The sequence below is a fragment of the Neoarius graeffei genome, chromosome 5 (assembly GCF_027579695.1).
Source record: "Neoarius graeffei isolate fNeoGra1 chromosome 5, fNeoGra1.pri, whole genome shotgun sequence".
Lineage (NCBI taxonomy): Eukaryota > Metazoa > Chordata > Actinopteri > Siluriformes > Ariidae > Neoarius > Neoarius graeffei.
Window position 1 is genome coordinate 112,891,682 of NC_083573.1, and position 27,069 is coordinate 112,918,750.

Genomic DNA, 27,069 nt, shown 5'->3' on the forward strand with positions numbered 1-27,069 from the left:
TCAGTGTGTTAATGTGTTTCAGTGTGTTTCAGTGTGTTAATGTGTTTCAGTGTGTTAATGTGTTTCAGTGTGTTTCAGTGTGTTAATGTGTTTCAGTGTGTTAATGTGTTTCAGTGTGTTTCAGTGTGTTAATGTGTTTCAGTGTGTTAATGTGTTTCAGTGTGTTTCAGTGTGTTAATGTGTTTCAGTGTGTTAATGTGTTTCAGTGTTTCAGTGTGTTAATGTGTTTCAGTGTGTTAATGTGTTTCAGTGTTTCAGTGTGTTAATGTGTTTCAGTGTGTTAATGTGTTTCAGTGTGTTAATGTGTTTCAGTGTGTTAATGTGTTTCAGCGCGCGCGTGCTCAGAACATCCGGGTGTGTGTGAGTGAAGCCGCGCGGTGCATTGTGGGAAACGCGGTCCGCTGAGCTCGTATTCTCGAGCAGAGTTTCCGCAGAGCGCGCGCGGAGCTGCTTGTTTGTTTATTTTCCAGCCGATTGTTTCGCGGGTTGTTCTTCTCTGTGTGTTTGTGTTCCGGGCCGGAAGCGGAGTTCCCGCGGCGCTGCGGAGGAACAGTTCTGAATCCCCCGCGCGGAAACGCGGCGCTGGTGTCGGCGGAGCTCCGCGAGGCGGCGGGGCTGAGCATGTCCTGTCCCGGAAGAGGGAGCAGCAGCAGCCCGCAGAGACATGAGCACTGACCGCCGCGCGGCGCTCTCCCGGAGGACTGGAGCCGCACACAGGCTGCGCTTCACTCGGCATTACCGGAGCACACGAGCAGCACAGCCTTCACCCCGGACAGGACACGCCGCATAACCCCGCCATCAGCCCCGCAGGAAGCGGCTCTCGCCTCGGTCCCGGTCCCGGTAAGTGCACGGCTCTGTCTGCTTCAGGACTCCGAGCAAACAGCCCGGACTCCCCGGTCTCCCCCCCATCACACCGACTCCTCCTCCCCCATCACACCGACTCCTCCTTCCCATCACACCGACTCCTCCTCCCCCATCTCACCGACTCCTCCTTCCCATCACACCGACTCCTCCTCCCCCATCACACCGACTCCTCCTCCCCCATCACACCGACTCCTCCTTCCCATCACACCGACTCCTCCTCCCCCATCACACCGACTCCTCCTTCCCATCACACCGACTCCTCCTCCCCCATCTCACCGACTCCTCCTTCCCATCACACCGACTCCTCCTCCCCCATCTCACCGACTCCTCCTTCCCATCACACCGACTCCTCCTTCCCATCACACCGACTCCTCCTCCCCCATCTCACCGACTCCTCCTTCCCATCACACCGACTCCTCCTTCCCATCACACCGACTCCTCCTCCCCCATCTCACCGACTCCTCCTTCCCATCACACCGACTCCTCCCCCATCACACCGACTCCTCCCCCCAATCACACCGACTCCTCCCCCCAATCACACCGACTCCTCCCCCAATCACACCGACCCCTCCCCCAATCACACTGACTCCCCCATCACACCGACTCCTCCCCAATCACACTGACTCCCCCATCACACCAACTCCTCCCCAATCACACTGACTCCCCCCATCACACCAACTCCTCCCCAATCACACTGACTCCCCCATCACACCAACTCCTCCCCAATCACACTGACTCCCCCGTCACACCAACTCCTCCCCAATCACACTGACTCCCCCCATCACACCAACTCCTCCCCAATCACACTGACTCCCCCATCACACCGACTCCTCCCCAATCACACTGACTCCCCCATCACACCGACTCCTCCCCAATCACACTGACTCCCCCCATCACACCAACTCCTCCCCAATCACACTGACCCCCCATCACACCAACTCCTCCCCAATCACACTGACTCCCCATCACACCAACTCCTCCCCAATCACACTGACTCCCCATCACACCAACTCCTCCCCAATCACACTGACTCCCCATCACACCAACTCACACCAACTCCTCCCCAATCACACTGACTCCCCATCACACCAACTCCTCCCCAATCACACTGACTCCCCCATCATACCAACTCCTCTCCCCCCAATCACACCGACTCCCCCCATCACACCGATTCCTCTGCCCCCCATCACACCGACTCCTCTGCCCCCCCGTCACACGACTCCTCTGCCCCCCCATCACACGGACTCCTCTGCCCCCCCAATCACACCGACTCCTCTTCCCCCCCAATCACACCGACTGCCCCCATCACACCGACTCCTCTGCCGCCCCAATCACACCAACTCCTCCCCATCACACCGACTCCCCCCCATCACACCGACTCCTCTGCCGCCCCAATCACACCGACTCCTCTCCCCCCAATCACACCGACTCCTCTCCCCCATCACACCGACTCCTCCCCATCACACCGACTCCTCTCCCCCTCCAGTCACACCGACTCCTCTCCCCCAATCACACCGACTCCTCTGCCCCCCAATCACACCGACTCCTCTGCCCCCCAATCACACCGACTCCTCTCTTCCCCCAATCACACGACTCCTCTCTTCCCCCCAATCACACCGACTCCTCTCCCCCTCCAGTCACACCGACTCCTCTCCCCCTCCAGTCACACCGACTCCTCTCCCCCCCAATCACACCGACTCCTCTCCCCATCCCACCGACTCCGCTCCCCCCATCCCACCGACTCCGCTCCCCCATCCCACCGACTCTGCTCCCCCTACAGTCACACCGACTCCTCTCCCCCAATCACACCGACTCCTCTCCCCCCCAATCACACCGACTCCTCTCCCCCCCAATCACACCGACTCCTCTCCTCCTCCAGTCACACCGACTCCTCTCCTCCTCCAGTCACACCGACTCCTCTCCCCCTCCCCAATCACACCGACTCCTCTCTTCCCCCTCAATCACACCGACTCCTCTCTTCCCCCAGTCACACTGACTCCTCTCCCCCTCCAGTCACACCGACTCCTCTCCCCCTCCAGTCACACCGACTCCTCTCCCCCTCCCCAATCACACCGACTCCTCTCCCCCTCCCCAATCACACCGACTCCTCTCCCCCTCCCCAATCACACCGACTCCTCTCCCCCTCCCCAATCACACCGACTCCTCTCTTCCCCCCAATCACACCGACTCCTCTTCCCCAATCACACCGACTCCTCTCCCCCCCAATCACACCGACTCCTCTTCCCCTCCAGTCACACCGACTCCTCTCCCCCCCAATCACACCGACTCCTCTTCCCCTCCAGTCACACCGACTCCTCTCCCCCCCAGTCACACCGACTCCTCTCCCCCCCAGTCACACCGACTCCTCTCCCCCCCAGTCACACCGACTCCTCTCCCCCCAGTCACACCGACTCCTCTCCCCCCCAGTCACACCGACTCCTCTCCCCCCCAGTCACACCGACTCCTCTCCCCCCCAATCACACCGACTCCTCTCCCCCCCAATCACACCGACTCCTCTTCCCCCACAATCACACCGACTCCTCTCCCCCACAATCACACCGACTCCTCTCCCCCCACAATCACACCGACTCCTCTTCCCCCACAATCACACCGACTCCTCTTCCCCCACAATCACACCGACTCCTCTTCCCCCACAATCACACCGACTCCTCTTCCCCCACAATCACACCGACTCCTCTTCCGCCACAATCACACCGACTCCTCTTCCGCCACAATCACACCGACTCCTCTCCCGCCACAATCACACCGACTCCTCTCCCCCCAGTCACACCGACTCCTCTCCCCCCAGTCACACCGACTCCTCTCCCCCCCAGTCACACCGACTCCTCTCCCCCCCAGTCACACCCACTCCTCTTCCCCCACAATCACACCCACTCCTCTTCCCCCACAATCACACCCACTCCTCTCCCCCACAATCACACCCACTCCTCTCCCCCACAATCACACCGACTCCTCTCCCCCCACAATCACACCGACTCCTCTTCCGCCACAATCACACCGACTCCTCTCCCGCCACAATCACACCGACTCCTCTCCCCCACAATCACACCGACTCCTCTTCCGCCACAATCACACCGACTCCTCTCCCCCACAATCACACCGACTCCTCTCCCCCACAATCACACCGACTCCTCTCCCCCACAATCACACCGACTCCTCTCCCCCACAATCACACCGACTCCTCTCCGCCTCCAGTCACACCGACTCCTCTCCGCCTTCAGTCACACCGACTCCTCTCCGCCTTCAGTCACACCGACTCCTCTCCCCCCCAGTCACACCGACTCCTCTCCCCCCCAGTCACACCGACTCCTCTCCCCCCAGTCACACCGACTCCTCTCCCCCCCAGTCACACCGACTCCTCTCCCCCCCAGTCACACCGACTCCTCTCCCCCCCAATCACACCGACTCCTCTCCCCCCCAATCACACCGACTCCTCTTCCCCCACAATCACACCGACTCCTCTCCCCCACAATCACACCGACTCCTCTCCCCCCACAATCACACCGACTCCTCTTCCCCCACAATCACACCGACTCCTCTTCCCCCACAATCACACCGACTCCTCTTCCCCCACAATCACACCGACTCCTCTTCCCCCACAATCACACCGACTCCTCTTCCGCCACAATCACACCGACTCCTCTTCCGCCACAATCACACCGACTCCTCTCCCGCCACAATCACACCGACTCCTCTCCCCCCAGTCACACCGACTCCTCTCCCCCCAGTCACACCGACTCCTCTCCCCCCCAGTCACACCGACTCCTCTCCCCCCCAGTCACACCCACTCCTCTTCCCCCACAATCACACCCACTCCTCTTCCCCCACAATCACACCCACTCCTCTCCCCCACAATCACACCCACTCCTCTCCCCCACAATCACACCGACTCCTCTCCCCCCACAATCACACCGACTCCTCTTCCGCCACAATCACACCGACTCCTCTCCCGCCACAATCACACCGACTCCTCTCCCCCACAATCACACCGACTCCTCTTCCGCCACAATCACACCGACTCCTCTCCCCCACAATCACACCGACTCCTCTCCCCCACAATCACACCGACTCCTCTCCCCCACAATCACACCGACTCCTCTCCCCCACAATCACACCGACTCCTCTCCGCCTCCAGTCACACCGACTCCTCTCCGCCTTCAGTCACACTGACTCCTCTCCGCCTTCAGTCACACTGACTCCCTTCCACCCAATCACACCAACTCCTCTCAACTCCAATCACACCAACTCCCCTCTTCACTGTGGGACCGTGGGTTTATCATCGCTGCTTTCAGTGTTTCAGTGTGGGACCGTGGGTTTTAGAGAGTTTTATCATGTGTTTGTGGTTTTTTATTGAGTGTGTGTGTTACAGTGTGTGTTAGTGTTAGTGTGTGTTTGTGTGTTAGTGTGTGTTACAGTGTGTGTTAGTGTTAGTGTGTTTGTGTGTTAGTGTTACAGTGTGTGTTTCAGTGTCTGTGTTAGTGTGTGTTACAGTGTGTTTCAGTGTGTTAGTGTTAGTGTGTGTTTCAGTGTGTTAGTGTTAGTGTGTTACAGTGTGTTTGTGTGTTACAGTGTGTTTCAGTGTGTTAGTGTTAGTGTGTTACAGTGTGTGTTTCAGTATTAGTGTGTTACAGTGTGTTTCGGTGTGTTAGTGTTACAGTGTGTTACAGTGTCTTAGTGTTAGTGTGTGTTTGTGTGTTTCAGTGTGTTGCAATGTTAGTGTGTGTTACAGTGTGTGTTTCAGTGTGTTACTGTTAGTGTGTTTCAGTGTGTTAGTGCGTGTTACAGTGTGTGTTTCAGTGTGTTACTGTGTTAGTGTGTTTCAGTGTGTTAGTGTGTTACAGTGTGTGTTTCAGTGTGTTACTGTGTTAGTGTGTTTCAGTGTGTTAGTGCGTGTTACAGTGTTTTACAGTGTGTTACAGTGTGTGTTTCAGTGTTAGTGTGTGTTACAGTGTGTTATAGTGTGCGTTTCAGTGTGTTACAGTGTGTTTCAGTGTTAGTGTGTGTTACAGTGTGCGTTTCAGTGTGTTACAGTGTGTTTCAGTGTTAGTGTGTGTTAGTGTGTTATAGTGTGTGTTACAGTGTGTTATAGTGTGCGTTTCAGTGTGTTAGTGTGTTTCAGTGTTAGTGTGTGTTAGTGTGTTACAGTGTGCGTTTCAGTGTGTTACAGTGTGTTTCAGTGTTAGTGTGTGTTAGTGTGTTATAGTGTGTGTTTCAGTGTGTTACAGTGTGTGTTTCAGTGTTAGTGTGTGTTACAGTGTGTTATAGTGTGCGTTTCAGTGTGTTACAGTGTGTTTCAGTGTTAGTGTGTGTTACAGTGTGTTACAGTGTGCGTTTCAGTGTGTTACAGTGTGTTTCAGTGTTAGTGTGTGTTACAGTGTGTTATAGTGTGCGTTTCAGTGTGTTACAGTGTGTTTCAGTGTTAGTGTGTGTTACAGTGTGTTACAGTGTGCGTTTCAGTGTGTTACAGTGTGTTTCAGTGTTAGTGTGTGTTAGTGTGTTATAGTGTGTGTTTCAGTGTGTTACAGTGTGTGTTTCAGTGTTAGTGTGTGTTACAGTGTGTTATAGTGTGCGTTTCAGTGTGTTACAGTGTGTTTCAGTGTTAATGTGTGTTAGTGTGTTATAGTGTGCGTTTCAGTGTGTTACAGTGTGTGTTTCAGTGTTAATGTGTGTTACAGTGTGTTAGTGTGCGTTTCAGTGTGTTACAGTGTGTGTTTCAGTGTTAGTGTGTGTTAGTGTGTTATAGTGTGCGTTTCAGTGTGTTACAGTGTGTGTTTCAGTGTTAGTGTGTGTTACAGTGTGTTAGTGTGCGTTTCAGTGTGTTACAGTGTGTGTTTCAGTGTTAGTGTGTGTTACAGTGTGTTATAGTGTGCGTTTCAGTGTTAGTGTGTGTTTCAGTGTTAGTGTGTTACAGTGTGTTATAGTGTGCGTTTCAGTGTGTTACAGTGTGTGTTTCAGTGTTAGTGTGTGTTACAGTGTGTTATAGTGTGCGTTTCAGTGTGTTACAGTGTGTGTTTCAGTGTTAGTGTGTGTTACAGTGTGTTATAGTGTGCGTTTCAGTGTGTTAGTGTGTGTTTCAGTGTTAGTGTGTGTTACAGTGTGTTATAGTGTGCGTTTCAGTGTGTTACAGTGTGTGTTTCAGTGTTAGTGTGTTAGTGTTATAGTGTGCGTTTCAGTGTGTTACAGTGTGTGTTTCAGTGTTAGTGTGTGTTAGTGTGTTATAGTGTGCGTTTCAGTGTGTTACAGTGTGTGTTTCAGTGTTAGTGTGTGTTAGTGTGTTATAGTGTGCGTTTCAGTGTGTTACAGTGTGTGTTTCAGTGTTAGTGTGTGTTACAGTGTGTTAGTGTGCGTTTCAGTGTGTTACAGTGTGTGTTTCAGTGTTAGTGTGTGTTACAGTGTGTTAGTGTGCGTTTCAGTGTGTTACAGTGTGTGTTTCAGTGTTAGTGTGTGTTACAGTGTGTTATAGTGTGCGTTTCAGTGTTACAGTGTGTGTTTCAGTGTTAGTGTGTTAGTGTGTTATAGTGTGCGTTTCAGTGTGTTACAGTGTGTGTTTCAGTGTTAGTGTGTGTTACAGTGTGTTATAGTGTGCGTTTCAGTGTTACAGTGTGTGTTTCAGTGTTAGTGTGTGTTACAGTGTGTGTTTCAGTGTTAATGTGTGTTAGTGTGTTATAGTGTGCGTTTCAGTGTGTTACAGTGTGTGTTTCAGTGTTAGTGTGTGTTACAGTGTGTTATAGTGTGCGTTTCAGTGTTAGTGTGTGTTTCAGTGTTAGTGTGTGTTACAGTGTGTGTTTCAGTGTTAGTGTGTTACAGTGTGTTATAGTGTGCGTTTCAGTGTGTTACAGTGTGTGTTTCAGTGTTAATGTGTGTTACAGTGTGTTATAGTGTGCGTTTCAGTGTTACAGTGTGTGTTTCAGTGTTAGTGTGTGTTACAGTGTGCGTTTCAGTGTGTTGCATGTTGTACAGTTCTATGCAAAAGTCTTCAGCACTCTGTTGTTTTTAGTTCAAGCTTTGTTATAGATTTCTATTTTATGACTTCTACATTATCGAGTCAGTAAAAAACGTTTTAGTCTATCCGTCCGTTTTCCAGCACAAAATCAAATATTACAGGAAAAAAAATAATATCTGAGCAGCATATTCCACTTTTCAGATGAAAAAAGGAAGCATAATGAAGGCTGCTGGGTTTTGGTGTAAAATGAAGAAGTGAGTGTGACAGTCAAAGTGTCCAGAAGAACTGTGGCTGGTTCTGTAAGATGCTCAGGAAAACCTACAGATCATTTCCGCATAAAACTGACCTCACTGGACCCGAGACGGAAAGCAAAGGGTCGTCTCACACCAAATACTGACTTTTCTCATGTATTACTGCTTATTGACCTTTATGGTATTTCTTTTTTAATGTAGAAACAGTTAATTATTTTTGAAGGCATATGTGCTCTACAGCAGTTCATTGCATGTGCCTGAAACTTTAGCACAGGAGTGTATAAGTGTGTTACAGTGTGTTTTAGAGAGTATTATAATGTGTTCATGTTCTCTCCGTGTTCAGTGTGTTCCAGTGCTCTTTGAGTGTCATGGTGTGTTCAGGAGAGTTTTACAGTCTTTCAGAATGTGTTAAAATGCATATTGGGTTGTTCCAGTCTGTGTTTTGATATATTACAGTGATAATGAACAGTGAATATCATTTTTATTGTGTTATTGTGGCACAGTGCGTTTTAGAGTGTGTTATAACGTGTGCAAAAGCGTTCCCGTGTTTCAGCGTGCATTACCGTGTGTTTCGGAGTCTGGGTCAGCATGGCAGTGTGTTACAATGTAACAACATGACACAGGATAATAAAATAATTATTGCAAGAGCAGTAACACACACACACATATATATATATATATATATATATATATATATATATATATATATATAGACTATTGAGGAATAGTTGGAATTATAGCGTGTGCCTGTGTGTGCAACACATTATTATGAATTGACTAAGCAAAGGCTATTGTTGATTTAAACACACCTCAGCTTGTGTGTGTGTGTGTGTGTTGGAGGCAGGGGATAAAATGAAATGCTTATTCACGAGACATGTAAAGGCAGACACTGCATACGTCATTTCTCTCTGACTCCTGTAAAAACTGTGTTGAAGTGTGTGTGCATGCGCATGTGTGCATAGATAGGTTACTTGTCAGACCAGTTAGGATGATTCTCTGGTATTTGTTATGCAAGTTTCTTGGAAACTATGAGGTTGCACTTGTGCTCTCTCTCTCTCTCTCTCTCTCTCTCTCTCTCTCTCTCTCTCTCTTTGTTTGACTGAGACAGAAAATATTATCTGGTCTCCTATGATTTGTGTGGTTGGGAGTTTCTATCTCTGAATCATATCTGCATGGCAGGTTAGATTAGATTAGATAAAACTTTATTGTTCCGTTTCGGCGGGTTCCCTCAGGGAAATTAAGGTGATGATGTTCTGATGTAGTCGTTAAGTGTAGTTAGTTTTAGTTTCCAGATCCTGACCTGGAACACAGTCCAGTCTTGAGAGCATTCTGTTAGGACATGTTCCAACACACAGAAGTAAACTTTTAAATTAGAGACGTAGTGATTTCACTAATCCTATTTTCAGTACAATTCTGACCATCTGTGAGAACAGGTTGACACTAAACTCCCAAGAACGTTCCCTGAACTTTACTGCAGCCTGAGAACTACCTGTCTGGTCTTCACTATGGCCTGAGAACTTTGTTTTAGAATCTGTGAACTTTCTGCCTGAATCTGATCATTTTCTGTCTGACCTGGACTACGGCCCAAGAACTTACCATCTAAAACTGAATTATGGCTCTAGATCTTTTTGTCTGAATAGGACTAGAGATCAGGAACTTTCTGTCTGTACCAAACTACAGCCAGACAACTTTCTGTTTAATGCTGATTATGAATGGGGAGCCTTCTGCCTGAATCGGACAACAAACTGGAAACTTTTGTGCTTGTCCCAACAATGAACTGAACTTTCTGTCTGAAACTGGCTACAGGCCGAGAACTTTTTGTCTTAACCTGGACTACAGACCGAGAACTTTGTCTGAACTTTACTACAGTCCAAGTACTTTCTCTCTGCACCCAAATACAGTCTGAGAACTTCCTATCTGGTCTTATGACCCAAAAAAATTATTTTGGAATCTGTGAACTTTGTCTGCACCCAACTACAGACCAAGAACTTTCTGTCTGAACCCGACTACAGGTGGAGAACTTTGTTTGAACTTGGCTACAGTCCGAGTCCTTTCTGTCTGAACCTAGATTACAGCCTGGGAATTTTCTGTCTGGTCTTAATCACGACCCGAGAACTTTATTTTGGAATCTGTGAAATTTCTGTCTGTACCCAACTACAGTCAAAGTACTTTCTGTCTGAACCGATTATGAGCTGAGAACTTTGTCTGAGCCCAAATATGGGCCAAAAACCTTGGGTTGAGAACTTTCTCTGAACTTGACTACAGGTGGAGAACTTTCTATCTGAGCCCAACTACAGGCGGAGAGCTTTCTCTGAACTTGACTACAGGCAGATAACTTCCTGTCTGGTCTTAAGGCCTCTGCATGCTCGTGCGACAAGGCTTTCGCAGATAGCTTTTCGCAGACAGTTGTAATTTATTGTTGAGCGGGGATAATAGGCGTGCGCGATGTTATTCACCGGCACAACGCAAGGGGGCGCGAAGTCGCTAGGAGTAGTTGGTGGGTGTGGTTAGTGGAGTGTTTATCCTCCGGTTACTTATAATGACTAGAACTTTTTTTTTTTTTATAATGACTAGAACTGGAGTCGTATAGATGTACGTACTTCCTCACTTCCTCAATCAACCGCTCTTCGTGCTGCTCCATCTTCGCTCATGTTTTTAAAAATGCCGGTCGTGAAAACAAACCAAACTGGGAAAGTAGGGAAGCGGAAATGCGTGTACAGCGGATGTAGAGTGGACCAATCAGAGCCCTCTTGTCTGCGGCGCTGTCTGCGAGGCTTCTGCGGTGGTCACAATTTTTGGGAGGTGTGCGCAGAGCGTCTGCGAAGGTGGGGGGGCTACGCAGACACTGTCTGCGACGCTATCTGCGAGGACTGCGTTGTCAGCATAAATTGGCCTTTAACCATGGCCAGAGAAGTTTATTTTGGAATCTGTAGTCTGCACCCAACTACAGTCTGAGAAGTTTCACTCTGAACCCAACTACAGACCAAGAACTTTGTCTGAGCCTGACTAAAGGCTGAGAACTTCCTCTCTGGTCTTAACCTTGGCCCAGTAACTTGATTTTGGAATCTGTAAACTTTCTGCCTGAATCTGATGATTTTCTGTCTGAACCAGGACTATAGGCCGAGAACTTTCTGTCTGAACCCGGACTATACAGGCCGAAAACTTTCTGTCTGGTCCTGACGTCTGATTGAGAACTTTCTATTTGAATCCATGAATCTTCTGTCTAAACTAGATAACTCTGAAACAGTAAGTTTTTAATTTCCATGAAACTTTGTCATTAATTGAAGCCTTCAACATTCCGAGACGTGTTTCTCACCTAAAATCCATACCCTCACCCATGGTATCTGGTTCATAGCACACAGTGCCCAGTTCATGGTTCTGTGCTCTGAAACACCATACATCACACTTAATGTTTGTCTCATGTCGCCCTGCTTGAGCGTAACAACATATGTTGTTTCTTGTGTTTAGCTTTTACACGTGTGTGTGTGAGATAACATGACCACACCTGGTTATCAGTAACCCGTTATCTGCTCCGATTTTATATCCTATTCTGGTTCATGGTCAAAGTCACTGAGACTCGATCAACATTCATGGTGCTACATGAAAGCCCATATGGGACTTGCTATATGTTGATCATGGTAATATTTCTCAATATATAGGTGTCAGGTTATAGTCCTATGAAAATCCATGATCTTGAGTTTGACATTTCAAAGTCATTCAAGGTCAAAGGTCATGGTGCCAAATGAAAGCCCATATGGGACTTCTTATATGTCGATAATATTAAGTATCTGTCTATCTTGAACCGTTTCCCAGTTATGAGCCTCTGAAAACCTGTGACCCCGACATTTGACCCTCAACCCCTAAGAAAACTATCCCTGTGTCTAAAAGCGCTCACAACCACAGGGAAGCAACGGGAAAATGCGGCTCTCGCCTACACGATCACAGATACATAAAGTAAAAGACCTGAACTTAACTAATGTGTGTGCTGTTATATGATTACTGTAACTGTGTATGGTCAGAAAAGATGATAGATAAGCATAACCGTTACACGATAATGCTAGAAGCAATCTGCGTGTGCACTGTAAAGTTATTTAGCTGCTGGCTAGCTGCAGCTTGTAGCTTCCAGCGCTACGATGTGTCAGTATAGTGTAATGTAGTGTGGTGCAGCGTAACGCAGGGATAGCCCTCAATCTGCAGAGCTCTGGGTCACAATCTGTATGCAGCCGGCTGGATGTTTTTCTATTGCAATCGTGTGGCCACTTCAGGTAGCCCCGTATGCATTCGTTTAATGGTCTGCTGTGTGTTAAATAGTTATAAAATTATAATAAAGTGAATACTTTACGATTTATTTTGTGTATACTGATGAAGTTACGGGTTGTTGTTTTTCTGGCGGCCAAGGGAAGGGTGGTGGGCCAGAATTATAACATGGCGGTGCGCCACTTTAAAAGCGCCCATGGAGAACACTGCTTTGTATTGATTAATGTGTGAAATACGCTCAGTATAATATGGATTTATCACAAAAACACATGCATGTAGTTCTTATTTTGAAAACCCACCAGCTGACTGATCTGGCATGTTTTAAATGTGCGACAGTAATGATGTAAATACCAGCGCAACGGACTAGTGTCCGAAAGCGTTTTTTCATTTTACCAATGAGCTCACTGTATAGTCCTCTATATAGTAATTCCCTACCTAGGGAGTAGTGAACGAGTGAGTGATTTCGGCCACAGGGTATGAGAGAGACCCCGTCATGTAGCATATCAATGGAAGCAGAACTGAAAGATGAACATTTTGGATTTGAAGTAAATATGATGAATATGAAGGAACATATTGCGAAAAAAAGGATTTTGAACTTTTTGGTGACCTTGACCGGATGACCTTCAAGATGTTGGATATTTTATTTGAGACCCGTCTATGCTGAAAGTTTCATGACGATTGGTTCCGCTGTTTTCTTGTAATGTTGAGAACAAAGAAACCCCACCGAAAACAATACCTCGCCCCCTGGTGGAGCGGCTGAGGTAAAAATAACTAAATATGTTGTGTAATGTGACAGTGAACATATAAAGAGCTCGTGTAACACAGACATGCACACTTTGTTTACTTTATTTATAGTTGGTGTGTCTGTGTTTTTTTTTTTTTTGTAAAATTTTTAATTGTTTATTGCTGCGATGCAAAAACAATGAATTTTATGAAACTCCCTTTTACTTTTATGAATAAGGGCTCTGTGATTGTTGGGGTCTGAGAGCTCTTTCTTTCTTTCTTTCTTTCTTTCTTTCTTTCTTTCTTTCTTTCTTTCACCTTTATTCTATTTAATGAGGCGAGAGGCTGTATACAACAGGATAAGATAAAACTGTGGTTAGAAGATTTTCTTCCAGTTTTGTATCAAACAGCAGATGGGAACTAGTATTTGCAGGGAGAAGCTAAAGTTATGGGTCGTGAACTGAAGAAACTTTGCCCCATATGATTAGTCTGAGGAGCCAATCATCATTTGTTGCTCTAATCTTTTTGCTGACATCATGGCTCTGTGTTGCGCGCGCACACACACACACACACACACACGTAAAAAAATGAACGATTATTGCTTTGTCACTTGCTAGTTTGAAAGTAGAATGAGAGGTTTTGACTTGTTATTTATGCAAATCTGCATATTTGAATATTTTGTTATGTATGGACTTAATCCAGTTTTTGAGTTTTTAGTAGAACACATCGGTCTCAGCAGCGTGAGAGGATATTGTTCTGGTTTCATTGATATTACTTCTCTTATCACTACCTCACACACTAAACTGGAACTAGTAGCGGAAGTGTGTGTGTGTGTGTGTTTTATTCAATGCCACCTGTTATTTAGCCACACCTGCTGTAGACGAGAGACCGAGAGACACCCAGAGATGCAGTTGTTCTCTGACAAACTCAACCATCAGTAACCTAAATTGACGGGAATGTGATTCGGCTCCAAGGCTTTCACCATAGCTGCTGTTCTCTCTGTGACTTTTGTCCTCCTGTTCATGTTTGTAGATAACGCTGAGATAGAAACCTATGACACAACAGTGGGAGGAGTTACACACACGTTTAAACCTATGAACCCCCGGCCCTTTCAGAGTAACTTCACTCCCTTTACTGTTCAGCTCTTTTCTTGGTCAGTATAAGAGCCGTACCTGCCGCATCTTGGTTTATTTATATATTTATTTTTTCCCAGAAGACTCTAGTTTATCCAGATCTTCCATCGTTTGGTACGATAACACCTGCCCACTCTTTATATTAACCTTTACATCAAGGAAATAATGATCACGTCTTATGGAAGTGTAATGTTTTCCATGTATCTCACTGTAACATGCTGGCAGTAGAGATGGAGATCTTTACAGAATGGTGTCGAGGCGATTGGGTGGAGTCTGGAACCATCAGAACCATGATCATGGGAAACTCCACGACTTAGAAATGTGTGATAATTTGTGCTTATTTTAAAAAAAAAGTTGTCATTTTATTCACTTTGAATTCAAAACCAGAATAAAACAACGTTTTATCACACAGAGAACCCCCTCGTATCCTCAGAAAGGGTAAGTTCTGCTGTTTATTCTGGTATGTGGTATGTATGTGGTATGTATGTGGTATGTATGCGGTATGTATGTGGTATGTATGTGGTATGTATGCGGTATGTATGTGGTATGTATGCGGTATGTATGTGGTATGTGGTATGTATGCGGTATGTATGTGGTATGTATGTGGTATGTATGCGGTATGTATGCGGTATGTATGTGGTATGTATGCAGTATGTATGTGGTATGCGGTATGTATGCGGTATGTATGTGGTATGTATGCGGTATGTATGTGGTATGCGGTATGTATGCAGTATGTATGCAGTATGTATGCAGTATGTATGCAGTATGTATGTGGTATGTATGCGGTATGTATGCGGTATGTATGTGGTATGTATGCGGTATGTATGTGGTATGTATGCAGTATGTATGTGGTATGTGGTATGTATGTGGTATGTATGCGGTATGTATGCGGTATGTATGTGGTATGTGGTATGTATGCGGTATGTATGTGGTATGTATGTGGTATGTATGTGGTATGTATGTGGTATGCGGTATGTATGCGGTATGTATGTGGTATGTATGTGGTATGTATGCAGTATGTATGTGGTATGCGGTATGTATGCGGTATGTATGCGGTATGTATGCGGTATGTATGCGGTATGTATGTGGTATGTATGTGGTATGTATGCGGTATGTATGTGGTATGTGGTATGTATGCGGTATGTATGCGGTATGTATGTGGTATGTATGCGGTATGTATGTGGTATGTATGCAGTATGTATGTGGTATGTATGCGGTATGTATGCGGTATGTATGCGGTATGTATGCGGTATGTATGCGGTATGTATGTGGTATGTATGTGGTATGCGGTATGTATGTGGTATGTATGTGGTATGTATGCAGTATGTATGTGGTATGTATGCGGTATGTATGCGGTATGTATGCGGTATGTATGTGGTATGTATGCGGTATGTATGTGGTATGTGGTATGTATGTGGTATGTATGCGGTATGTATGCGGTATGTATGTGGTATGTGGTATGTATGCGGTATGTATGCGGTATGTATGCGGTATGTATGCGGTATGTATGTGGTATGTATGCAGTATGTATGTGGTATGTATGTGGTATGTATGCGTTATGTATGTGGTATGTGGTATGTATGCGGTATGTATGTGGTATGTATGTGGTATGTATGTGGTATGTATGTGGTATGTATGCGTTATGTATGTGGTATGCGGTATGTATGCGGTATGTATGTGGTATGTATGCAGTATGTATGTGGTATGTATGCGGTATGTATGTGGTATGTATGCGGTATGTATGTGGTATGTATGTGGTATGTATGTGGTATGTATGCGGTATGTATGTGGTATGTGGTATGTATGTGGTATGTATGCAGTATGTATGTGGTATGTATGTGGTATGTATGCGGTATGTATGCGGTATGTATGTGGTATGTGGTATGTATGCGGTATGTATGCGGTATGTATGTGGTATGTATGCGGTATGTATGTGGTATGTGGTATGTATGCAGTATGTATGCGGTATGTATGTGGTATGTATGTGGTATGTGGTGTGTATGTGGTGTGTATGTGGTATGTATGTGGTATGTATGTGGTATGTATGTGGTATGTATGTGGTATGTATGCGGTATGTATGTGGTATGTATGCGGTATGTATGTGGTATGTATGCGGTATGTATGTGGTATGTGGTATGTATGTGGTATGTATGTGGTATGTATGCGGTATGTATGTGGTATGTATGTGGTATGTATGTGGTATGTGGTATGTATGCGGTATGTATGCGGTATGTATGCGGTATGTGGTATGTATGTGGTATGTATGCGGTATGTATGTGGTATGTGGTATGTATGTGGTATGTATGTGGTATGTATGTGGTATGTGGTATGTATGTGGTATGTATGTGGTATGCGGTATGTATGTGGTATGTATGTGGTATGTATGTGGTATGTGGTATGTATGTGGTATGTGGTATGTATGTGGTATGTATGCGGTATGTGGTATGTATGTGGTATGTGGTATGTATGTGGTAGGTATGTGGTATGTATGCGGTATGTATGCGGCATGTATGTGGTATGTATGTGGCATGTATGTGGTATGCGGTATGTATGTGGTATGTATGCGGAATGTATGCGGTATGTATGTGGTATGTATGCGGTATGTATGCGGTATGTATGCGGTCTGTATGTGGTATGTATGTGGTATGCGGTATGTATGCGGTATGTATGTGGTATGTATGCGGTATGTATGTGGTATGTGGTATGTATGCGGTATGTATGTGGTATGTATGCGGTATGTATGTGGTATGTATGTGGTATGTATGCGGTATGTATGCGGTATGTATGTGGTATGTATGTGGTATGTGGTATGTATGCGGTATGTATGTGGTATGTATGTGGTATGCGGTATGTATGCGGTATGTATGCGGTAGGTATGCGGTATGTATGCGGTATGTATGTGGTATGTATGTGGTATGTATGCGGTATGTATGCGGTAGTTATGTGGTATGTGGTATGTATGTGGTATGTATGCGGTAGGTATGCGGTATGTATGCGGTATGTATGTGGTATGTATGCGGTATGTATGCGGTATGTATGTGGTATGTGGTATGTATGTGGTATGTATGTGGTATGTATGCGGTATGTATGTGGTATGTGGTATGTATGTGGTATGTATGTGGTATGTGGTATGTATGCGGTATGTATGCGGTATGTATGTGGTATGTATGTGGTATGTATGCAGTATGTATGTGGTATGCGGTATGTATGTGGTATGTATGCAGTATGTATGCGGTATGTATGCGGTTGGTATGTGGTATGTATGCGGTATGTATGTGGTATGCGGTATGTATGCGGTATGTATGCGGTATGTATGCAGTATGTATGCAGTATGTATGCAGTATGTATGTGGTATGTATGCGGTATGTATGCGGTATGTATGTGGTATGTATGCGGTATGTATGTGGTATGTATGCAGTATGTATGTGGTATGTGGTATGTATGTGGTATGTATGCGGTATGTATGCGGTATGTATGCGGTATGTATGTGGTATGTGGTATGTATGCGGTATGTATGTGGTATGTATGTGGTATGTATGTGGTATGTATGTGGTATGTATGTGGTATGCGGTATGTATGCGGTATGTATGCGGTATGTATGTGGTATGTATGTGGTATGTATGTGGTATGCGGTATGTATGCGGTATGTATGCGGTATGTATGTGGTATGTATGCGGTATGTATGTGGTATGTATGTGGTATGTATGCAGTATGTATGTGGTATGCGGTATGTATGCGGTATGTATGCGGTATGTATGTGGTATGTATGCGGTATGTATGTGGTATGTATGTGGTATGTATGCGGTATGTATGCGGTATGTATGTGGTATGTGGTATGTATGCGGTATGTATGCGGTATGTATGTGGTATGTATGCGGTATGTATGTGGTATGTATGCAGTATGTATGTGGTATGTATGCGGTATGTATGCGGTATGTATGTGGTATGTATGCGGTATGTATGCGGTATGTATGTGGTATGTATGTGGTATGCGGTATGTATGTGGTATGTATGTGGTATGTATGCAGTATGTATGTGGTATGTATGTGGTATGTATGCGGTATGTATGCGGTATGTATGCGGTATGTATGTGGTATGTATGCGGTATGTATGTGGTATGTATGTGGTATGTATGCGGTATGTATGCGGTATGTATGTGGTATGTATGCGGTATGTATGTGGTATGTATGCGGTATGTATGCGGTATGTATGCGGTATGTATGTGGTATGTATGCAGTATGTATGTGGTATGTATGTGGTATGTATGCGTTATGTATGTGGTATGTGGTATGTATGCGGTATGTATGCGGTATGTATGCGGTATGTATGTGGTATGTATGTGGTATGTATGTGGTATGTATGCGTTATGTATGTGGTATGCGGTATGTATGCGGTATGTATGCGGTATGTATGTGGTATGTATGCAGTATGTATGTGGTATGTATGCGGTATGTATGTGGTATGTATGTGGTATGTATGTGGTATGTATGTGGTATGTATGCGGTATGTATGTGGTATGTGGTATGTATGTGGTATGTATGCAGTATGTATGTGGTATGTATGTGGTATGTATGCGGTATGTATGTGGTATGTGGTATGTATGCGGTATGTATGTGGTATGTATGCGGTATGTATGTGGTATGTGGTATGTATGTGGTATGTATGTGGTATGTATGCAGTATGTATGTGGTATGTGGTATGTATGTGGCATGTATGTGGTATGTATGCGGTATGTATGTGGTATGTGGTATGTATGCGGTATGTATGTGGTATGTATGTGGTATGTATGTGGTATGCGGTATGTATGTGGTATGTATGTGGTATGTATGCGGTATGTATGCGGTATGTGGTATGTATGTGGTATGTATGTGGTATGTGGTATGTATGCGGTATGTATGCAGTATGTATGTGGTATGTGGTATGTATGTGGTATGTCTGCGGTATGTATGTGGTATGTGGTATGTATGCGGTATGTATGTGGTATGTGGTATGTATGCGGTATGTATGCGGTATGTATGCGGTATGTATGCGGTATGTGGTATGTATGTGGTATGTCTGCGGTATGTATGTGGTATGTATGTGGTATGTATGCGGTATGTATGTGGTATGTATGTGGTATGTATGTGGTATGTGGTATGTATGTGGTATGTATGTGGTATGTGGTATGTATGCGGTATGTATGTGGTATGTATGTGGTATGTATGTGGTATGTATGTGGTATGCGGTATGTATGCGGTATGTATGCGGTATGTATGTGGTATGTATGCGGTATGTATGTGGTATGTGGTATGTATGTGGTATGTATGTGGTATGTATGCAGTATGTATGTGGTATGTGGTATGTATGTGGCATGTATGTGGTATGTATGCGGTATGTATGTGGTATGTGGTATGTATGCGGTATGTATGTGGTATGTATGTGGTATGTATGTGGTATGTATGCGGTATGTATGCGGTATGTATGTGGTATGTATGTGGTATGTATGCGGTATGTATGTGGTATGTGGTATGTATGTGGTATGTATGCAGTATGTATGTGGTATGTGGTATGTATGCGGTATGTATGTGGTATGTATGCGGTATGTATGTGGTATGTGGTATGTATGCGGTATGTATGTGGTATGCGGTATGTATGCGGTATCTATGCGGTATGTATGCGGTATGTATGTGGTATGTATGTGGTATGTATGTGGTATGTATGCGGTATGTATGTGGTATGTGGTATGTATGTGGTATGTATGTGGTATGTATGTGGTATGTATGTGGTATGTATGTGGTATGTGGTATGTATGCGGTATGTATGTGGTATGCGGTATGTATGCGGTATGTGGTATGTATGCGGTATGTATGCGGTATGTCTGCGGTATGTCTGCGGTATGTATGCGGTATGTATGTGGTATGTATGCGGTGTGTATGTGGTATGTATGCGGTATGTATGCGGTATGTATGTGGTATGTATGTGGTATGTATGTGGTATGCGGTATGTATGCGGTATGTATGCGGTATGTATGCGGTATGTATGTGGTATGCGGTAGGTATGCGGTAGGTATGCGGTATGTATGTGGTAGGTATGCGGTAGGTATGCGGTAGGTATGCGGTATGTATGTGGTATGTATGTGGTATGTATGCGGTATGTGGTATGTATGCGGTATGTATGTGGTATGTGGTATGTATGTGGTATGTATGTGGTATGTATGCGGTATGTATGCGGTATGTATGTGGTATGTATGTGGTATGTCTGCGGTATGTATGCGGTATGTATGTGGTATGTGGTATGTATGCGGTATGTATGTGGTATGTATGCGGTATGTATGTGGTATGTATGCGGTATGTATGTGGTATGTATGCGGTATGTATGCGGTATGTATGTGGTATGCGGTATGTATGCGGTATCTATGCGGTATGTATGCGGTATGTATGTGGTATGTATGCGGTAGGTATGCGGTAGGTATGCGGTATGTATGCGGTATGTATGTGGTATGTATGCGGTATGTGGTATGTATGCGGTATGTATGTGGTATGTGGTATGTATGTGGTATGTATGTGGTATGTATGCGGTATGTATGTGGTATGTGGTATGTATGTGGTATGTCTGCGGTATGTATGCGGTATGTATGTGGTATGTATGCGGTATGTATGTGGTATGTATGCGGTATGTATGCGGTATGTATGTGGTATGCGGTATGTATGCGGTATCTATGCGGTATGTATGCGGTATGTATGTGGTATGTATGCGGTAGGTATGCGGTAGGTATGCGGTATGTATGCGGTATGTATGTGGTATGTATGCGGTATGTGGTATGTATGCGGTATGTATGTGGTATGTGGTATGTATGTGGTATGTATGTGGTATGTATGCGGTATGTATGTGGTATGTGGTATGTATGTGGTATGTCTGCGGTATGTATGTGGTATGTGGTATGTATGCGGTATGTATGTGGTATGTATGCGGTATGTATGTGGTATGTATGTGGTATGTATGCGGTATGTATGTGGTATGTATGCGGTATGTATGCGGTATGTATGTGGTATGCGGTATGTATGCGGTATCTATGCGGTATGTATGTGGTATGTGGTATGTATGTGGTATGTATGTGGTATGTATGCGGTATGTATGTGGTATGTATGTGGTATGTATGTGGTATGTGGTATGTATGTGGTATGTATGTGGTATGTATGTGGTATGTATGCGGTATGTATGCGGTATGTATGCGGTATGTATGTGGTATGTATGCGGTATGTATGCGGTATGTATGTGGTATGTGGTATGTATGTGGTATGTGGTATGTATGCGGTATGTATGTGGTATGTATGCGGTATGTATGTGGTATGTATGCGGTATGTATGCGGTATGTATGCGGTATGTATGCGGTATGTATGCGGTATGTATGTGGTATGTATGCGGTATGTATGTGGTATGTATGCGGTATGTATGTGGTATGCGGTATGTATGCGGTATGTATGCGGTATGTATGCGGTATGTATGCGGTATGTGGTATGTATGCGGTATGTATGTGGTATGTATGCGGTATGTATGTGGTATGTATGCGGTATGTATGCGGTCTGTATGTGGTATGTATGTGGTATGTGGTATGTATGTGGTATGTATGCGGTATGTATGCGGTATGTATGTGGTATGTGGTATGTATGCGGTATGTATGCGGTATGTATGCGGTATGTATGCGGTAGGTATGTGGTATGTATGCGGTATGTATGTGGTATGCGGTATGTATGCGGTATGTATGCGGTATGTATGTGGTATGTATGTGGTACGCTGTCAGAAAGATCAAGTTATGTCGTTTCATGTGATGTGTTCCATCTCACTTCATGTGAAATTCAGCTGAGAAGAAAGGATGTGAATTGGCGTCAGTTGGGTTCTCAGGGTGAAACGGCAATGCTGTACTGGAGGCCATAAACCTCCATTATTTGTTAGCTACGTTAGCCTTGTAGCTCTAACGCAAAATGAAAGAAACTTCTGATCCTAGACCTTCCTGACCAGGCTGGTCATGTTACAGCGATCATAGTGTGTGTGATGTGTGTGTGAGAGATGTGAGGTGTGTGTGTGAGAGATGTGAGGTGTGTGTGTGAGAGATGTGAGGTGTGTGTGTGTGTGAGATATGTGAGGTGTGTGAGATATGTGAGGTGTGTGAGGTGTGTGTGTGATGTGTGTGTGAGATATGTGAGGTGTGTGAGATATGTGAGGTGTGTGTGTGTGTGTGTGTGTGTGTGTGTGTGTGTGTGTGTGTGAGATATGTGAGGTGTGTGTGTGATGTGTGTGTGAGATATGTGAGGTGTGTGTGTGATGTGTGTGTGTGAGATATGTGAGGTGTGTGTGCAGAGCCGGCCCGTGGCTATAGGCAATATAGGCAAATGCTAAGGGCGCTGCGTCCATCCAGGGGCGCAGAAACGGGGGGAGAAAAATTATGACTTCCACTATTCTGAAAACGAGTCAGCATTATAATGTCTTAGCCTAATTTAACTGTACAGCAAAGCATGTAGTCAGGGTGCGATTTGTCAAAAAAAGCGGGGTGGGGGTGGGGGTTGTTAATCATGAAACAATAAGCGCTCAAGTGCGCATCCGCGGCTATTCTCTGTTTTGGCCATGTAATAGCCTAAGTGTTGTTGGCTAAAGAGTGTTTTTGCATAACGTAGATAACTGACATACCGTAGATCTGTTGCTTGTTTTGAATCTGGCTGCACTTGGAGCAGTCTGTCGGTGTCGTTGAGCAGTCTGGGCTGAAGTAAAGGTCTTTTATGCACCGAACATGTTTCACAGCGAGATATTCCAATGGTGCCTGGCACGTTTTTTTTTTTTTTAAATAAAACAAAGTTGCTTTGTTGATCTGTGTTCTCATTAAAATGACAGTTTAGCAGCTCATTCAAGCAACCATGTTGCGAAGAGCTTCCTGGAGGAAAATATAATAAACGCGTTGAAAACAAGAAACAATCTCAGTGCATCAAGACTGCAGGGAAACGAAACAAGCACTCAGATGTGTTCTCTTTACCAGCGCCGGCAATTGCTATAGGCGACCTAGTGTGCCCAGGGGCGCCAAGGGCGACCAAAACCCCACCAAAAAGGAGGGATGGAGTTATTGAATGGAGATGTTACCAAGTGCATCAGTGGTGTACAGTGTTTTCAACCACTGTACTGCCGAACTCTAGTACTGCGGAATAGGGCTGTGCCGATAGACGATGCCATCGTCCATCGACGATGGTGGTCATCCATCACGATGGAGAGCCACCATCGTGATACCACGCCCCCTCCTGTCATAATCATGCATATGGTATCATCTGGGCCTATTTAACCTAAAAAGTTAGTTTTTTGTTAGTTTAGTTAGTTAGTTTTGTTTAATATATAAATATAACATATAAATACATAATTATATAAATCATTATAAAGTAATATCCTATTACCGCTTGTTCACGTAGGCTATGGTGCAGGGACGTGCTAGTGAACATAACATGTGTTTACACAAATACAGTATGCTACTAATAATAAATTTTGACCATTTTTTAGCCTACACTATACTTTTAATGTAAAATTTGTCATGTTGTTCAAACAAATAGCCACTATTAACGACTTCAGTCGGGAAATATTTCACCTTATCAAACGGCAGTGAAGCGCAGACTTCGGCAGAAGTCAAATAACTTTAATCTGGTAAATAGGCCTACTTTCAGACACAAAATGGTCCACTCTAAGCCATAATGTCAAACCAAATGGAAGAATGAAGGTGATTCTGACAAATGTAAAGACAGTAAAAAAAAACCCAATATTAAATCATGATTTTAAAAGCTGGTGCAATAATTCAAACACTAATAAATTGGAAAAATTAGCGCGTTCAAGTGCGCACTAAAGGCCGAAACGCATCTTCAATTGATATGGTGTAAATAAACAATGAGTAATAGCTTAAGTGTAGTTTCTTCTCATAATTTGAATACTAGTCTTTCATTGTTAGAGCAGATTAATATCTTGCCGTGATCAGTGAGTGCTCGGGGAGGTTCATTTCCACCTGCGCTTTGCGCAGCTCATTTCGACTGCTCGGCAAACTCCAAACGCTCGGTCTGTACTGGCCCTCTGTTGCGCAAGCGAGTTGGTTATGGCCAGGTTCAAATTGTGCCCAAAACAACTTAACCACGGCCGTTTCAATTGCCTGATGGCTGTGACAATATTCGCCCCGTTGTTATGCAGGCGATCTTTTTCTCCTCTATTTTCCATTCGGCAAGTGTCTCGCGCAATGCGTCTTCTAAACTGTCCGCTGAATGTGTCTCTGGCATGAGACTCGTCTGCAGGCATTTGGACTGCATTGCCCACTCTCGGTCCACATAATGTACGGTAGCTGACATATAGGGCATCATGTTGCAGCTGGACCACATATCCGTTATCAAGGCCAAATATTCCACATCACCTAGCGCTTTTTTTTCTTAACGTGCCAAAGCCTCGGATGAGTATCTAATACTTTTAATAATAATAATAATAATAATAATATATTTAATAATGTGGTATTAAAATCCCCCCCACGATATGATCGTCCATCACGATGTTTGCACTGTAAACATCGTCGATGCCAAATAAGGGGACATCGCACAGCCCTACTGCGGAACACTAGTGTGCCGTGAGAGATCACCAAGTGTGCCGTGGAAAATTATAGAATGACTGTATATTGTAAATATTGGCAACAGCGTTTTAGTTTCAGTCAACATTTTCTATTGGTGATGTGCCTTGAGATTTTCTCATTGAAAAAAGTGCGCCCTGGCTCATGAAAGGTTGAAAACCTTTTTTACAACACCTCTGATGCGGCTGGGGATGCAGAAATACGTGCTCCTTACCTCTGCTGTTACACTACCTGGGACAGTAGCTTCTGCTGAAAGAAGCTTTTCAAAATTAAAACTGCTGAAGACATACTTAAGGTCAACAATGAGTCAAGAACGTCTGAATGGGCTTGCTCTGATGAGCATCAACCAAGAGATCTCAAGAGAAATATCATTTGATGATATTATCAAGGAATTTGCCATTAGGAAGACCAGACGAGTCCCATTGTAATGTTACTTCAATAACAAAGTACCCATAATAGCACTTTTGTTTGAAAATACAGCCCATTGATGTCCTAACAGGGTGCTTAAAGGAACAGTCCACCGTACTTCCATAATGAAATATGCTCTTATCTGAATTGAGACGAGCTGCTCCGTACCTGTCCGAGCTTTGCGCGACCTCCCAGTCAGTCAGACGCAGTCAGACGCGCTGTCACTCCCGTTAGCAATGTAGCTAGGCTCAGCATGGCCAACGGTATTTTTTGGGGCTGTAGTTAGATGCGACCAAACTCTTGCGCGTTTTTCCTGTTTACATAGGTTTATATGAGCAGTGATATGAAACAAGTTCAGTTCCACAAATTGAAAGGTGGCGATTTTGTATGGTATGGAAAGTGCGCAGTATAATGACAGGCGTACTAACACCTTCTGCGTGCTTCGGCAGCGCATTGATACGGAGCTCCATATCAATGCTCTGCTGAAGTGTGCAAGAAGGTGTTACTACGCCTCTCATTATACTGCGCACTTTACATACCATACAAAATCGCCACCTTTCAATTTGTGGAACTGAACTTGTTTCATATCACTGCTCATATAAACCTATGTAAACAGGAAAAACGCGCAAGAGTTTGGTCGCATCTAACTACAGCCCCAAAAAATACCATTGGCCATACTGAGCCTAGCTACATTGCTAACGGGAGTGACAGCGCGTCTGACTGACTGGGAGGTCGCGCAAAGCTCGGACAGGTACGGAGCAGCTCGTCTCAATTCAGATAAGAGCATATTTCATTATGGAAGTACGGTGGACTGTTCCTTTAAGTTTGCACAATTTAGAATTGTAGAATTTTTTATTCATTTAATTTGTTAATTCTTCAGAGATGACTTAACTTTTAATAGCAAAAAAGGAACTAAAAATAATTTCTTGTTTATTGTCCATGCACCGTACATTGTTTAATAGTAATAGAATAGAGTGATTAGATTAAAGTGTTTAGATGTTATTAGAGTTTTTTTTCTGGGGGGGGGCAAAACTCAATCTCGCCTAGGGCAGCCAAAGACCGAGAGCCGCCCTGTGTGTGTGTGAGAGACGTGATGTGGTGTGTGTGTGAGATGTGATGTGGTGTGTGTGAGATGTGATGTGGTGTGTGTGTGTGTGCGAGATGTGGTGTGTGTGTGTGCGAGATGTGGTGTGTGTGTGTGTGTGTGATGTGGTGTGTGTGTGTGTGTGAGAGATGTGAGGTGTGTGTGTGTGATGTGTGTTGTGACATTCTCACGTCACTAAATGATTGCGTGTGTTGGTGGGAGGAGCTAACCGATTTCCTGAACCGACCCCGGCTGGTTTGGAAGAATGAAAGAACGAGGGTTTTTTGCGCATGCGCGTTGCTGACTCGCAATAATCCAGATGAGAGAGCGAGCGAGCGCGCATGTGATCTTCCGGAAGGAACAGCGGGACTGCGCTTTCTCTCTCTCTCCCCCCGGAGTGAAGCGGGACTGCGCTCTCTCTCTCTCTCTCTCTCTCCCCCCGGAGTGAAGCGGGACTGCGCTCTCTCTCTCTCTCTCTCTCTCCCCCCGGAGTGAAGCGGGACTGCGCTCTCTCTCTCTCTCTCTCTCTCTCTCCCCCCGGAGTGAAGCGGGATGTGCGGTGAGGGGTCGCGCGCAGCTGCAGCAGCTGGATGCGGCTGAGCCCGGGGGAGCGCGCGCTGCTGCATGCGGACAGGTCACTGCTGCAGGGTGACCGCAGACCTTCACTTCCGCCTCCATCATCACCACCATCATCAGGATCAGGATGAGGATTTCCGCTGTCGGAGCGGGGTCGCGCGGCACGGATTACTGAGCACGCGCGCTGTTCATTCGGT

General features: G+C 45.3%; 1 protein-coding gene across 1 annotated transcript in view; it reads left to right on the plus strand.

Moving 5' to 3' along the window:
• The first annotated feature begins 295 nt into the window (after positions 1 to 295).
• The window catches only part of capn15 (calpain 15), a 77,743-nt gene continuing 50,969 nt past the window's right edge, over positions 296 to 27,069 (plus strand). The window contains exon 1 of the mRNA XM_060922782.1: positions 296 to 840. The gene's annotated coding sequence lies outside the window, so the exon portion shown is untranslated. The remainder of the gene's footprint in view (positions 841 to 27,069) is intronic.